The following is a 17189-nucleotide window of genomic DNA, read 5'->3' as shown; positions in this document are numbered from 1 at the left end:
GGATCATAAGATTAAGCGTGAAATTACCTAATCCATACACTTCATTTTCTAGATCAGTTCCTGTTCTCTGGGGAAGTCCCTCTTTGTTAGGGTAGCAAACCTTTAAGCAAAACTAAGTTCAAATTTCCCCATACCCGGTTATCTTGATAAACTGCAGAATTCAAATCTAGAGAATTAATTAAACTAAACCATGCTCCACAGGAGCCGTTGTGTGTGAACGGGTATGGAAAGAGGGGTAGAATTCCTTTATAATTCTGATAGGGAGGGAGTCGGCCACATATCCAACAATTTGTAGCATTGCTAACCTGATGGGAATGATGTAACATACTGATAAACGTGTTATTGCGCAGCGCAAATCTATAAGACAACTCAAGCGGAGGTAATTCACTAAAAGAATGTTCAGCAGTAACATTGTAAACATGTCTAGAAATAGGATAATATATGTGCAACAATATACTTGCAGTAATTATTAAAAGACTCAAGAAAAACAAAATTAATAACGTCACTATGCAATGACTACGCAGTGATTTACAGTACGCCTGTCGTTTCAACATTTTTCGGGTGCTTTCTCTATTCAGGTCCAAGGGATACATGTCAGAGACAATTCAACCGCTTCACCTTGGAGAGGACTTAAACAATCAAATTGCTTGACTGGTTGGACCTAAGCTTTAGTTTATAAAGTTCAGAACTACTCTTTTCAACAAAAGGAAGCTTTGAGTCAATGGGTGAAGACACACGAGGTGCGGTATTCACATCTGCTGGTAGTCCATGGAATTTCTTGATATGACTTGAATGAATCCAACCTTTTCTGCCCTCGATCTTCACGGCTGTTCTTGTGGTGAGCAACACCAGCTGAGGTGACCTCCACCTAGGTTCCAGCTGAGTCTTTCGATCAAAGTTCCTCACGAGGACCAAGTCTCCCGGAACTACGTCATGGGGTTTCACCTCAGTGTTGTCAGGAAAAGCTGCAGCTACCTGTGAACGACAAGATTGTAGTGCAGACATCAAGGAAGCCAAGTAATCTGTCAGCATATTACAGTCAATATCAGTTATTTTGCGTGGTATAGGCGTCCCCCACATATTTGGTGGTCTGCCGAAGATCACTTCATACGGGGATAGCCCTGTTCGAGAATGTGCTACCATTCTCATGTAAAAGAGTGCAACTGGTAATGCTACTACCCAGTCGACACCTTTCTCTCTGCATATTTTGGACAATCTGATTTTCAGTATCTGATTATGTCTTTCTACGAGACCTGCTGCCTCGGGGTGTCGGACACAGTGGAATTTCCACTGATAACCTAACAAAAGTGAAACATGTTTCATTAATTCGGATGAGAACGGCTGGCCGTTATCTGAGTGAACAACACGTGGTAAACCGTATCGTGGGAAGAATTCTCGAACCAACTGTTTGGCAGTAGTCGGGGCAGTGTAATCTGAAACCGGATATGCCTCCGTCCAACGGGAAAGAGCACAAACAACTACGAGAACATATTTGAATCCTCGACATCGTTCCATCTGGATATAATCCATCTGGAGGACTTCAAAGGGGTGATCAGGAGGATGAAATCCACCCTGTTCTACGGGAACGCTTTTTCCTGGGTTGAACTGGCAACAGATCATACAGGTACGAACCTTTTGTTTGGCTGCTGCTCGCAAATGTTTATTGAACCAAATGTGTTGAATGCTATCTAGCATAGCTTTTTCTCCTAGATGTGCTGGACTATGTATAGTATTAATTATAACTTGGACCATTGAATCAGGAAGGAACCACACAGACTTTTCCTTCATCATCCATCCTTGATCCGTTTGGATCCCTCCTAATTCAGTCCATTTCTTTATTTCGTCTGATGTAGCATGTGTTTGTATGTCAATTACGTCAAGAGTAGGATCTTTAACTGTCATACAATGTGTCAGCGTCGGGACTATTGTCTTTGTCATGTCGGATGTTTGTGTTTGAGCAGTCTGTTTAGCTGTTCTGTCGGCTAGATCATTGCCTTGAGAAATGACATCAGTAACTTTCGTATGAGCTTTACATTTCATAATTGATATTGCAGTGGGTAGATGTATCGCATCTAATAAGGCATGAATGAGGGGTCCGTGCTGAATGTGGGCACCGTGGGAAGTTAAATAACCTCTCTCTCGCCACAGCACGCCGAAGTCATGTACAACTCCGAATGCATAACGTGAATCAGTGTATATGTTAACTTTTTTATTTGTGGCTTGAATACAGGCTTGTGTCAGAGCGATGAGCTCTGCGGCTTGAGCTGACAAAGTATTTATACGATTTGTTTCAATGACTTCAGTATCTGTTGTGACTGCGTAAGCAGCCACTAACTCTCCTGTATTTGTTCTCATACAAGAACCATCTACATACAACGTCAGGTCTGGGTCTGACAATGGGACATCGGTTAAGTCTTGTCTGGGTTTCGTCGTTATTGTAATAACTTCAATACAGTCATGGGCTAGTGGGTCTGTTCCGATTACAGGTAAAAGTGTGGCAGGATTCAATGTGTTACAGCGTCTGATTTCTATATGAGGCTGGAACAATGTTAGTTCATACCCTGTAAGTCGCGCTATAGTCAAGTGTTGTGTTTGCGTTCTATTTACAAGAACCTCTACTGCATGTGGTACTTGAACTGTCAATGGATGTCCTAACACTATGGCATCGCTTTGTCTGATTGCTAAAGCTGTCGCTGCCACGGATTTTAGGCATGCAGGCAAAGCCTGAGCTACGGGATCTAATGTACTAGAAAAATAAGCACATGGTTTGTGTGCTCCTGCTTGTTCCTGTGTGAGTACTGACAAGGCAGTACCTTCGCGTTCTGTAACAAAGAGTGTAAACTGTTTTCTGTAACATGGCGTTGCTAAAACAGGTGCTTGACATAAAGCTTTCTTTAGGCTGTCAAAAGCTTGTGTATGTTCCTGAGTCCAAGGGAGAACAGTCGATGTGGCTGCCTCCTGTGTTGTCAACTGAATGAGCGATTTTGCTAGAAATGCATACTGAGGGATCCACTGCCTACAGTATGAAGTGAGGCCTATGAAAGCTCGTACTTCCTTTTGTGTCTTGGGTATTGGCATGTTAGCTATTAACTGAATGCGGTCGGGTGTAAGCTGCCGTCCCTCCTTGGACAGCGAGTGTCCAAGATAAACAACTCGCTGGACACAGAATTGCAGCTTAGAAGGGGACACCTTGTGCCCCTTTTCGGCTAGGAAGTGTAAAACTGTCAGTGATGCTTTCTCACATTCCGGTTCGCTTCTAGCGGTGATCAACAGATCATCGACATATTGAAGCAAGGCAGTGTTAACTGGCATGTGGATACTGTCAAGTTCTCGTTTCAGTGCTTGGCTATAGATGCTGGGGCTTTCTGTAAATCCTTGAGGTGCGCGTGAGAATTTAAAGCTACGTCCATTTAAACTAAATCCGAACAAATATTGGCTTTCCGGATCTATTGGGACGCTGAAAAAGGCATTCTTGAGATCAATTACAGTAAAGAATGTTGCTTCGGAATCAATAGCTGTCAGTAATGACGAAATATCTGGGACCACAGGGAATTGTGGCACAATGCATTTGTTTAATTCGCGCAGATCAATAACCAATCGATATACTGGCGGGGCCTTCGGATCTGTTCGTTTAAGAATCGGAATTATCGGTGAATTACATACATTGGAGTCTGTTTCCACAACTACTCCTTGGGCAATGAGCTCGTCAATGATTTGCAGCAAAGCCACTACAGCATCTGGTGGTAACTTGTATTGTCGCATTCGGGGTAGTACCACTCCTGCCTTTAATGTGACTCGATATGGTGTAATATTCATGCAACCAACATCAGTAGGGCCTTGTGCCCATAGATGTGTAGGTAAAGTCTGCAGTCGGGGATCCATGTCTCTAGATACATAGTGACCTTTAAAATCACGTAAAAACAATCTTACTCCTTCCGGAGAACAACATATTATAGCTCCTAGAGCTTTCAGTGTTTTTATTCCTAACAGATTTTCTGGACATGATTTAGTAAGCAATAAATCTGTAGTACGGGTCAAAGGTCCTATCGTAAGTGGAAGAGGTTGTGACACTTCATTAACAATAGGTTTTCCTGAAAAACCAAGGGAAATATTCTGTGAGCCTGAGAGGGGTGCCCCTGGAACTTCACTACGTTTTATGGTTGTTCGACTTGCCCCGGTATCGAGTAAAAATTTTCTGTCTTGGCCTAATAATTCACTATGTACATAAGGTCCTTCTTGGTCTACTGGGATCTCGATAAGGGGTAAGTCAACTTCCCTCTCCAGGCTGGTTCATGCGTATCGTTGGTAATCAGGATAGTCGTACTGTGCGGTTTGGTACAGTTGTCGTGTCGTGGTTTGGGTGGCAGCAACAGGCAGCGCTGGTGCAGCTGGCACAAACTGTATAGACTGTGGTGGAGCTGGCATGGACTGTACATGCTGCGGGGCTCCTTGTTCATTCTGATCCTGTCTAGGTGGCCGTGGTCTTTCTTTTGTATTACCTATGGCGATATTATGTTTCAAAACTGGACAATCGTGTACGTAATGACCTGGCTTTTTACAATAATTGCATGTCCCTTTTACAGGTCCTGTTGAATCACCGGAATGTGTCATACCCTTTTTGTGTCCTTCAGCCGGAACTGTCTGAGAAACTAGCATTTTCATTTTCGTGTCTTTCATGCGTCTGTGTTCATGTTCTTGTTCCTCTCTAATTCTATTGTGGTGGTACTGTAACATTTGTAACATTTGTGATGGAGTGTTACCTTGCCAGGTACTCTCGAATTTTAATACTCCGTTCTTCACTTGAGGTAAGGCATTTTCTACTAATTTTGTCACAAACAGATGTGGGTATGATTCGCTACTGGCTTTTATGCCACTATTTATACCAAAACATTTTTCAAATCGGGCATAGTAATCACTAGTGTCTTCATCTTGCTTCTGTTTACAGGCTGAAATTGTACCCCAATCTTCCTTTTTCGTAGTTAATAAACGTGGCAGTACCTGTACTAGCAAACCTGGTAGTGCTTTAGTTTTATCCCCAAGTCCTGCTCCTGCAGTTCGGGCCTTTTCTTCTGCTTCTAATACTGACCATTCTATCTTTTGGTCTCCTACCTCCCACTCTTTTTCCCTGAGTTTTTCGTAAATGCCAGCAGGCATCAATACCTTTAATATTGTCATAATGTCGGGATAGGTATACTCTCCCATGAGTAACATGTCTTTAATTTCTCGGTGAAAACCCGCTGGGTCTTTGTCATGACTGGGTACCACTTTCTTCATTTCTAACAATTCTATTTTCGATATGGGCGTGTATACAAATACGCGTTTAAACTCATTGTCCTCGCCCTTTATTGGGTGTACTTCTCGTAAAGGATTCTGTCTGTCCATGTAATACGTGGTTCTTTCCTTAATGGGTAGTGAGACATGTTCTGAACATACAAAAAGAATGTACTGTTTTCTTGATTCTAGTATTTCTTTAATTAATTTAGTACCTGAACCTCTCCATCTATTCATGAGTAATTCAGTCAATATATCAGGTAAGGGACCAGGGTCCGAATGTTGACTCTGATATAGTATAAGGAGTTGTTGAATCATATAAATCCCAGCTAAACGCTGTTCATCTGGGGTGAGATTCAAAAACGTGCGTGCTACTGTATCATCACTGTACTTTCCGGGACTGTCAACCCAATGGACAGCTGACCTGGCTAATTCTTGTTCATCCATAGAATCGAGGAAATGATAACCCCTTCGTTCTCGGAGTAATTTGTCAGCGGCTTGGAACGAATGCTCGTTAGACCTTATATGGACTATGGGTGTTGGGAAATTCCTGTTATTATCTGGACATATCGGACGTATCGGGTCAATAAGATATCTATTACTATTACAAGATCTTCCTCTACCTACATAGGCTATGGTGTCTGATTGTCCTGTGGACAGTCCGGATCCTTCTTCCTCGTTTTGTTCGAACTGGTCTACCGTTAACCTTTCTTCGTGTAGGCGTTCTATTTCTTTACGGATCTTTCGGCACATGGCTATTATACAATTTTGCTTATCATGTCTTCCTTCTGATATATTCTGGCTCCATCTGGTAAGAATTTGCATTGCTTCCGGGTCTCCCCCCGGTCGGTCTTGATTTCTGATCACACAATTTATGAGGAAACGTAACAGTTCCCCCTGTATCTCCACTTTCTGATATTCCATAGCTCTGTTAATACATTCAGAATCTCGCCCTGTTTGAACAAAATGGTATATATTATCTAGATGCGCAGTCATTCCTGGTAACTTCCCTAAATACACCGCGGCTCGTCTGATGCGTAATGATGCCATGATCATTTCGTCCTCTTTGCCGGGCACAGGGTCATATCTACAATCTACAAGAAGTTCCTTAAGCGTACGGGCGTTTATGAGTTTGGGGGTACGTGAATGTGCTGACTCTTGAAAGGTAAGTTTATTTATTCTGGGTGGCGTAGAGAAAATGTTGGTAGCACCTCCCGTAGCCCCGTCTGGGGTATCGGGCGTGAAAGGATTCGTTGAACGCGATACAGCAACTATAGGTGTGGACACAGCTATAGAGGTAGCTGTAGGAACAGATGCAGAAACAGATGTGCTTGCCGGAACTTGTGACAGGACTTGTTGCTGTAGAGATACGGGTACTGGATCTTGGCGTTGAACCTCCCTGGCAGGCGGTCCATGTGGGGCGGATTTAGCATACTCGGGAGCTGCGTCATCTAAATATGAGGAAAGAAAAACATCTTCTGCGGTTCTAGGATGCCCCTTAGGATGTACCTTTATTGGGAATAATGGGGGTGGCAAGTCTTTTGGTATCTCTGGAGTAGCCTTAGGTAATCCTTCGGCCAGAAGGGGATACATACCATTCATAAGGGCATTTCTTTGTCTGTCTACTTGTTCTGATTTCACTCTTGTACTTTCTTCAATTAATAGGTTTTCTCGTACTTTATTTGAATTCTCTCTATTTCTCTCTTCCTGTCGGAGGGCCTTTTCGGTACGTCTATGAGATTCTTTACGCCATAACTCAATGGCGTCTTTCTGTGACTGTCGGACTTTCCTTTTCCATAACTCTTCCTCTACTTTCATGATGCACTCTGCATCCCAGGTTCCCGCTGTGGGCCACCTCTGACTTTCTGGTAATTCCTTGGTGTAGTCTACCCATAAATCAAGAAATAATATAGCATCTAAGCCATGTTTATGATACATGAAGTACCCTGGAGTGTCCCTAGGAGGAATAGGAACGGCTTCTTCGAGTACCCCTTTTCTTGTTGTGATCTGTCTTAGTTTCGAAAAGAGCGGCATATTGAGAACTGATCTGATACTTGATTTTGAACAAACTTAATACAGTAAACACGATAATGGACAGTCATTCATACCACAATATGCAGAACGTACTTAAAACATTTAACATTTAACATTTACCTGGACAGTCAATAATGATGACGGTCTAAAGAGAACTTAATCACTAAAACATAATACTCGACTTTAACTGAATTATTCTGAATTTATATACTTGATATACTAGATATACTGCTAAACAGTACAGATACACTGCTGAAACAGTGCAGACCGGATTTGTGTACCCAAACCCGTCTTGACCGGCACAACCTATGTGCACGTCAGAATGCCTCCCCAGTAATGGTACTCACCGGGTAGCTCGGAAACGGAAGGCCTCGGAAACTGAACTGAACTTGAACCGGACTGGACTCGACTCGACTCGTCGGAAACTGGACTCGACTCAGGACTTCGGGAACTGGTGGGCCTCTGTATACCTCGGATCTTGCTCTCTCAGCTAGGCTCTGGTCGGGATACTTCGCACTTCTCACCGCCTCGTCTGGGTGTTGATCGCAGCCTCAGTCGCCCCCGCTTGACCGGAGGGAGATACAGGAAATCCTGCTGGTACGCGTAATTGTCCGTCCAGCTGTGGCAGGAGACCGGGCCTGCAACTCACCGCCGGCGCGTGAGATGAGAAAGTGTCCCTATTCGGGCGCCATTCATGTGGTAAATAGTTTAATTACCGGGACTTAATTTGATACAGAAACATAATAAAATAGCTCAGTAAATAAGAGGCAGAATCCGTGGTATTAGAGGTTCGGAATGGGCTTTATTCCAATGGTCGATTATAATCGGTTGCTCCAAGTTCCATCACCACGGAGGTTCAGGAAGTGAAGTACATACTTTATTGACAAGAAGTTGTTTTTATAGAACATACATTACAATGAAACAAATGCGGGAGGCGTAACAATTGATAAGGAAGATGATAATTCACATGCGTAACCGAAAATGGGCGTAATGAGGAGTAAAAAGGAACATAATTGGTTATGATGTCATATATAGGTGGATCTATAAGATTATACTTGGCATAGATGCGCGCGCAGCAGCATGACGTGTGATTGACGTGCAACTAGGGGGTGAAGGGGACTTGACATTTAGCTCTACATGTGGAGACAAGAAGTCTGGGGGGTCAAGTCAACCTAATCCCAAATCATATCTAACATCCTATGTTTAAAGAACTATGTTATCCACAAAGGAAGGACTCTTGGACAAAATCTATTCTATACTGACTGTGTGTGCGTGCACAAGCGTCTAAGTGTCTATATGAGATGCAAGGGGCAGAAACCTTCCATGGTAACAGGGCTATGAATTACTTGCATGAGGACAGAGAGGCCGGGCCCTTTGCTCGGTAGCTGAAGGAAATGTTTACCTAAACTACTAGACAGGAATGCATCGGCTGAGGAGCGAGGCAGATAACTCGAAGGTGAAATACAGTTTTTGGCAGGCAGGCAAACCGGCCGAGGCAGGCACCGTTAGCCGCACAGGGAGTAGGACAAAGTTCATGGATACAGATGCGAGCTCAAGCTGAAGCTGTCAGAGGCAGAGAGCAGAGAAAAGCTTGATGGCAGAATCGGGCCTACTCGCCTGAACTGCAAAATGGAGTAACTGAGCCATATAAAGTCGGTGGCCTTTCGTACTTAGGAATCGAATATCCAGCCCATTCATGGCGGATCTGACAGAGGACATGTTGACGGTGGACGCACATGTGTTTGCGTCTTCAGAACTAGAACTGGAGGGAACATACATGTACTTGTGATTCATACATGGAACCGTTGGGGTCCAAGATAGGGGACATAACTGATCAGAAAAATCCATATTTCCACACAAAAGCAAGCTTTGTGGGGTCACTGGTCTAACCGGTGCAAGCCTTCTCCACCCGGACAGCACAAAATGGATGCTGCCGACCAGAGACACATTTCTGCCTTCCTGCTGCTGAGCCAAGCTCGAGCAGAGGAAGGTAGCACCATAGGCATCCTGTCACAGGGAGGTGTGACCACCTCCCAGACAGGGTTTAGTGTATTGGGGCTGGGTGGGTGCACTCTGAGAGTGCCTGAAAGTCTGCACGAGGGGCATATTTGGTGTCCCTGTGCATAGTTTAGCTCAAACCAGTTCTGGGAGCCATTGGCTCCTGCTTTGGCGCAAAACTGGACAAAAGACTTGGGTGTAACCACCCCTCTGTCCTGACCCTCTCCTAGGAGGTACCCCCAAATATTTCCAACCCTCTCTGTTGGTACATAAGGGCTTACTTGGCTGTAAGACTTTAGATTTTATGTGGACAAGATTCTACAAGAAGAAACCACTGACCTTCGACCGTCTGGACACTTTGGACATCGACTGGGGCTGACTTTGTCTCCCTTTCCGTCCAAAGCTTTGTCTGTGCCCTTGCTCCATACAGGCTCCACGCAGGACCTGTGGTGCACTAAGGACAACTGAAGAATCTCCCTTGGAGTGAAGGAGTCACTCCCCTGAACTAGCAGGTACCATAATGCAACTGACCGGTCTGCTGCTCCTAAGCTCCCGCAGACTCCGAAGATTTCAGCAACACAGGAGGTGGGTTTTAAAAGATCCTCAAGGTTGATCTGCCCTCTCAGCAAGTTAAAGGCCAGTATCCCTCGTGGAGACTGCATAACCCAAACCCCTGTGCACCGCATCCATATGCAGTTGCAGATGCTTGTTGGCAATTACCAAGCTTGTTCATTGGACTTCGTGTATTCCTGACCTGGAGCAGTATTTGCACCAAAGAACTCCGACCTCTTCTCACCGAGTGCTCCGTGGTTTGGTACTTTGCAATCTTGCTTGAGGTCCCCTCACGACTACTGGTCCTTCAGCCTGTGGGTCTCTCAGAGGGCCATCTTGATTTCTGTTGGGCTTTCCTGGTTGCCCCAGGTATGCCCTGACTCCCCATTGCTTGGTGAGTCTCCTGGACCTTGCTGGTCCACACCGTAACCTGTTCGACCTCCCTTCATGGGTTGCTTCTGCCAAGGCTTGTTGGTGCTCCACCCGGACAACGGCCCCTCGGCACTCGACATCCTTCATGGGACCGCTCACTTCCAGCTCTTGGTAGTCATCAATGTCTCCTGGTCCTCGTGGCTGGAGTGTCAAGCATCCCTTCTTTGCACCTGAAGCACCCGACATCGATGGGCATTCGTCTACCGAGCTCCTGATCACTCTGAAGTGACCCAGACTCTGTCCCCTCTGCTTTCAGGTTTCTTCCTTCCCAAATCCAGGCTTGGATTCCACCGGACCCTCTTCACCTTCATGGCAGCAGTTCTTCTTCGCAGCCTTCTATTGAGAACAACAGCAGTTTGCGACACCACTTCAGACCTATGCACCCAGCTCCTCTGGGATAGGTAACTCGGGTACTTTGGTATCGATGGGTGGGTGGCTCTTCACACTCTTAAGTTCCAAAGGGTTTGCTCAAAGTCCTCCTAGAAGGGTCCTTAAACTTCAAACGTGTAACCACGACTTTCCCTTAGAATTGTACAGAGCCTGCGGTCATGTTCCCACACTGTACCCGGCCTCCGTGGGTTCCCTGTCTACTCACCATGGGTGGTTCCTTGGGGTCCCAGCGATTCTACGTGCTCCCGACCTTGTCTTGATCTCAGTCGTGACTGTTTTACCACTATTTCAGTATATGGTTTGGTCTCCCCCTGGAGCCCACTGTGTATTGTGCTACTTGCAACTGTTCTATTGATCTCGTATTGTGTGCTTTGTGTTCTATCCTCGTGTAGAGGATAGAAGAGAGTTTTATATTAATAAATACATATTTTTATATAACTACTGTGTGGTTCTCCTTTCATTTAGTCAATATTGGAGGTGATATTCTGGTAAAACAAGTTGCTTTACATTCTTTCAAGATTTAGCCTGAAGGCTGCTCTCCACTGCAACCACTAGGATAGCTTTCCAAAGGTTACCTTTGACCTCATACATCATAAGAGTCGTTTGGACTGGTGCAAGGTGGCCACTTTAATTAGTGGACAGCATATACCGGGCCAACTTCTCACAGGCACGCATTAGGACATGGCTGAAGAGGCAAAGATGAAATATTTCCAGGTTGATATTGAGCTCTTGAAGGGATGGTCGCAAAGGGCTTTATGTCTTTTAGGAAATGCAAATGCAGCAATATCAGAAGAAAGGCGATTCTTATGAGAGCATGTCCTAAATTAGGGGAATTTGCAAAAAAAGAATCCTCTGAGGACCCAAAGGGTTATTTATTTGGAGAGGGACTGGTGAAAGGGATTGGAAAATATGTTTCCTCTTTCACCAGTTTGGAAAAGGCCCAATCTTCGTTAAAGAAGGTCTGTGGAAGAGGTGTTTTTGACAGGGCTGGGGCAAGGGCCCGTTTCCCTGGCCGGTCTTTCGGAAGAGCTCAATATCAGTCGCAGGGATGTGCTGCGTTCAGGGATTTCCAGTCAGCGAGGAATATCAGGAAGGATGCACCAAGCAAGAGGTCATGCGCAGTTCTCTCAAGGAGCTCAAGGTGAGTAGGTAGAACAATTTTGGTTCTATCCTTTACGAGGTAGGGGGGAAGATTGAAATGGTTTGTGGTATATTGGGAGAGTATAATCAAGGACAATTGGGTTTTACAAACTATAAAAGTATATATTATCGAGTTCGAGGAGATGCTGATTCAGTTGAAAATCGAGGTTTTGTAAGTACTATTTTTTGGGTAAACAAGAAGGAAAAAGGTTGGAGACCCGTGATAAATTTGAGAGGGATAAATCAGTTTGTTGTGTACAGATATTTCAAGATGGAGGGCATCCATCTGTTGAGGGACATTCTTCAGGAGAAATATTGGTTGGTGAAATTAGACCTGAAGAATGCGTATTTCACAATTCCTGTTGCGGAGGAGAGCTGCAGATTTCTTCAACTCAGATGGTTGGAAGAGCTTTACCAGTTTACTTCCCTACCATTTGATTTGGCTTCGGCCCCATGGTGTTTTACAAAGGTTTTGAGACTTGTGGCAAAATTTCTGAGAGTGAGAGATGTGCGTATGATAATGTATTTAAACAACTTTTTAATATTGTTGCAAAGTCAAGAAGAGTTGGAGAAACAGTTACTTCTGACTTTGGATCTTTTGTAGTAATTAGGTTTCTTGATCAACAAGGAGAAGTCGGTATTTAAGCCAAGTCAATGTTTTGACTTTTTAGGTTTTGTGATAGACACGGTGATAAAGACATTACGTTTACCAGAGAAAAAAGTGGTAAAGATAAAGTCAGAAGTTAAAGGGATGTTGAGGAAGGAGAAAGTTACTCTGAGGAGCTTGGCAAGGGTGATTGGTTTGTGTTCATCCTCTATTCAGGCGGTTTTTCAAGTGCCGCTTCATTGCAGGGCTTTACAGAGATTAAAGGGGTTTGGTAGGTTTTCGTGGGTGACAACTGAGCTAGGACCCAGGTTCTGCACTTGCCCACATTGAAGAAAAAGCATTGATTTTGCTGAATGAAATGTGATGTTCCCAGGTCACGTTTTGGGGTATTTCAAATTGTGATGTTAGACACATGTTGGAACACAGAATAGCAGAACATTTGTTATTACCAATTGAATTTCTCTGCATTTTAGGTTTCCAAATGTAAGCCAGTCTGAACGAATGAAGATATTTTTTAAAATACCCTCTGAATCACATGATAGTATGGGAAACTTCAAATTTAAAGGTGTACAAATAATTACTGTTACTAAACTTGGGATGCTGTGCACATTACAGAAATACATTAGTTTCCTTCATTCACACTTTTCATTAATTATATTTTACCACATAAGTTGCTGTATGGTTGGTATTGTGAGAAAGTGCCCTCTTTCTACATAGTATGCCCCCACATTTTGCTGAATTGCTGATGTTCTTTGACTGAGTGTGCCCTGGGCTCCTGCTAATCAGGTACCCAGGGCCTATGTTCCTTTCCTAAAACTGCATTGAAGCCTAAACCCAATTGGCATCCCTGGCCACAGGTGGGCCCCTGGTAAATGGTCTCACAGGTACCCAGGGCACTGTGACCAGGGAAGGCTCCTAAGGGCTGCAGCACTTATTGTGCCACCCTTAGAGGCCCTGCACCTTTTAACACACACACTGCTTTTACAGGCTGCATGTCTTGGTGCAGAACAAAGTAAAGCATTGACATGGCACACATCCCTGTGTGTCATGCCCACGACCCACTGCGCTGGCCTAGATCAGCCACCCCTCCAGCTGGGTGCACTATGCCAGTGGAGAGAGTGCAGGTGCATGAGCCCTGTACCCCTACAGTGTCCACGTCCATTCTTGGGCATTGTAAGTGCAGTGCTGTCATTAAGAGTATATGTATACATATCAGTTTTAGGGAGAGAGCACGGACACTGGGGCCTGGTTAGCAGGTTAAAGTGCACTGTCAGAGTCGAAAACTGGCATCTAGTAGTCCAAATGGGGGCAAGAAGTGGGGGGACCACAAATATGCAAAAAGGGCTGTTTTCGTACACTTAGGTACCCAGTTATATGGTGTGGGATAACATTGGCTAATGGTTCTTTGCCTATGAAGTGGATCTAAGGGTGCACAATGCTCCTTGTGGAGGTACATGTCAACTCCTAACACTAACGATAGCGGACCAGACACAGTACACCCCTATGAAGGGAATTATTGCCAACAAATTTGGGCTGACCCCTGATAGGTATAGACAGAGGTTCAGAGGCAACCACAATAATCTCTACATAGACCCGGGGGACTTCCTTGTTATTATACTAGCAAAGCATTGAAGGGCTGGGTGAGAAGCAGCAAGGTAGATGATCATTCAGGGCTGTATAACTTGATTTTGAAGGTGCACATTCTAGACATGTGTTTACCAGAACTGCGCCAACACCTGGTTGTTAGCAAGCTGACTGACTCCAGGAAGCTTGCTCAGGAGGCAGACCTCTGGGTCAGCAACTGTGTCCAAGAAAGCATCTTGGGGGGAATCCCAAAAGGCTTGTTAGGGTTCCTACCATAAGAATGAGGGGAGAGAAAAAGAAGTAGTTCTCTTAAGGCCCCCAAAACAGTTCAGAGGGAAAAGGGTCCCATCCCCAATCTGGATACCAGATAAAGGGCTTCCCTGACAAAAGTCAGAACAAAACCCCTAAGTGCTATGAATGCTACGAGTATGGGCTCTACAAGGGGATCCTAAGTGTCCCTAGAGGGCACAGCCTCCCACTGGAGAAAAGACACCAGGGATGGTGAGTGTAGCATTTGGGGAGGAGTTTGTCTGAATTAATGGAGGAACTCAGTGAGGTTACCCTAGTGCCCCTGGGTGAGGTGGAGATGGTACCAAACACCCATATGCCTTCCAATACTGCAAAGTATAGGCCGTGGTTTACCATCAATGAGCAAGGTGTTGAGTCTCTGAGGGACACAGGTTCCAGCATGACTGTAGTAAGTAGTGAGCTGGTGGCCCCAGAGCACATTGTACCCTATACATTTTACCAGGTTGTGATAGCAGACTACTGTGAGGGTCACTACCCAGTGATCCTTGTTCCATTTGAGTGAGGGGAGGTCTCAGGGCTTCTGAAAGTTGCTCTGAGCCCAGCCATGCTTCTGGATTGTTTGCTAGGGAATGATCTGGAGCACAATACCTGGAAGGAAGTAGAGCTCAGGCCAAACCTGGAAATGTTGAGGTTGACTGAGTGGATTTGTGCAACCACCAGGTCCCTTGCTGCCCAGGCATGGAGTCAAGGAATTCTGGAGCCGGGAAGAATGTCCTAGACAGCTGCCAAAAGATGTAAGGGCAAGGGTCATGGGAGACCACACTCTGAATGTCTTCCAGTTAAGGTGGATGGGGCACCAGAGGAGATTGCTGCGGAGCCTAGAGGAGAGAACATGCTTCCTTTGGTGACTTGCCTGAACTTGCTGGATGGCAGTTGAAGGACCCACCAGGGAGGACTTCTGTAAAACACAGGAGGAATGCCCAATGTTGGAGGGCATGAGGCAACAGGTCGAAACCCAGGAAGCAGGTGATGCCTATGGTAATCATCGGATTTACTGGGAGGACAACCTCCTGCATAGTGAGCCTAAGGCACCTGTGCATGGGGAAACAAGGGCACTGGTCATCCCTCAATGCTACAGGGCCTCCCTCCTGGAGCTGGCTCCGTCCATCACCACCCCCTTTTGTACCACTTTGTTCGCCATAAGTTGGCAGGGTATGCTCAGACGTGAGTCCCTTGCTCACTTTGCCACTGGATTCAAGCAAGCCTGGCTGAAGACGGCTGAGATGCCAGAAACCGGTCCTAGGAAGCTTGTTTCCGGTCCAGGGAAGGCATGGCTTGGCAGTTCGGGCTGGACTGTTCCCATGAGGCACAGGGTCAGACTGATTTGCATATGGCCATGTCTGAACTGGGGTGGCAGAGTGGGCTAAAGAACGGTGATGGATCAAACCCAGATCTGTTGACTGGGTGTGAGTGTTTGATTGGTTCTGATGCTCCGTCCATCACCACCCCCTTTTGTACCACTTTGTTCGCCATAAGTTGGCAGGGTATGCTCAGACGTGAGTCCCTTGCTCACTTTGCCACTGGATTCAAGCAAGCCTGGCTGAAGACGGCTGAGATGCCAGAAACCGGTCCTAGGAAGCTTGTTTCCGGTCCAGGGAAGGCATGGCTTGGCAGTTCGGGCTGGACTGTTCCCATGAGGCACAGGGTCAGACTGATTTGCATATGGCCATGTCTGAACTGGGGTGGCAGAGTGGGCTAAAGAACGGTGATGGATCAAACCCAGATCTGTTGACTGGGTGTGAGTGTTTGATTGGTTCTGATGCTCCGTCCATCACCACCCCCTTTTGTACCACTTTGTTCGCCATAAGTTGGCAGGGTATGCTCAGACGTGAGTCCCTTGCTCACTTTGCCACTGGATTCAAGCAAGCCTGGCTGAAGACGGCTGAGATGCCAGAAACCGGTCCTAGGAAGCTTGTTTCCGGTCCAGGGAAGGCATGGCTTGGCAGTTCGGGCTGGACTGTTCCCATGAGGCACAGGGTCAGACTGATTTGCATATGGCCATGTCTGAACTGGGGTGGCAGAGTGGGCTAAAGAACGGTGATGGATCAAACCCAGATCTGTTGACTGGGTGTGAGTGTTTGATTGGTTCTGATGCTCCGTCCATCACCACCCCCTTTTGTACCACTTTGTTCGCCATAAGTTGGCAGGGTATGCTCAGACGTGAGTCCCTTGCTCACTTTGCCACTGGATTCAAGCAAGCCTGGCTGAAGACGGCTGAGATGCCAGAAACCGGTCCTAGGAAGCTTGTTTCCGGTCCAGGGAAGGCATGGCTTGGCAGTTCGGGCTGGACTGTTCCCATGAGGCACAGGGTCAGACTGATTTGCATATGGCCATGTCTGAACTGGGGTGGCAGAGTGGGCTAAAGAACGGTGATGGATCAAACCCAGATCTGTTGACTGGGTGTGAGTGTTTGATTGGTTCTGATGCTCCGTCCATCACCACCCCCTTTTGTACCACTTTGTTCGCCATAAGTTGGCAGGGTATGCTCAGACGTGAGTCCCTTGCTCACTTTGCCACTGGATTCAAGCAAGCCTGGCTGAAGACGGCTGAGATGCCAGAAACCGGTCCTAGGAAGCTTGTTTCCGGTCCAGGGAAGGCATGGCTTGGCAGTTCGGGCTGGACTGTTCCCATGAGGCACAGGGTCAGACTGATTTGCATATGGCCATGTCTGAACTGGGGTGGCAGAGTGGGCTAAAGAACGGTGATGGATCAAACCCAGATCTGTTGACTGGGTGTGAGTGTTTGATTGGTTCTGATGCTCCGTCCATCACCACCCCCTTTTGTACCACTTTGTTCGCCATAAGTTGGCAGGGTATGCTCAGACGTGAGTCCCTTGCTCACTTTGCCACTGGATTCAAGCAAGCCTGGCTGA

Source organism: Triturus cristatus, chromosome 4_1 (assembly GCF_964204655.1).
Source record: "Triturus cristatus chromosome 4_1, aTriCri1.1, whole genome shotgun sequence".
NCBI lineage: Eukaryota > Metazoa > Chordata > Amphibia > Caudata > Salamandridae > Triturus > Triturus cristatus.
Note: the sequence above shows the minus strand (reverse complement) of the source record.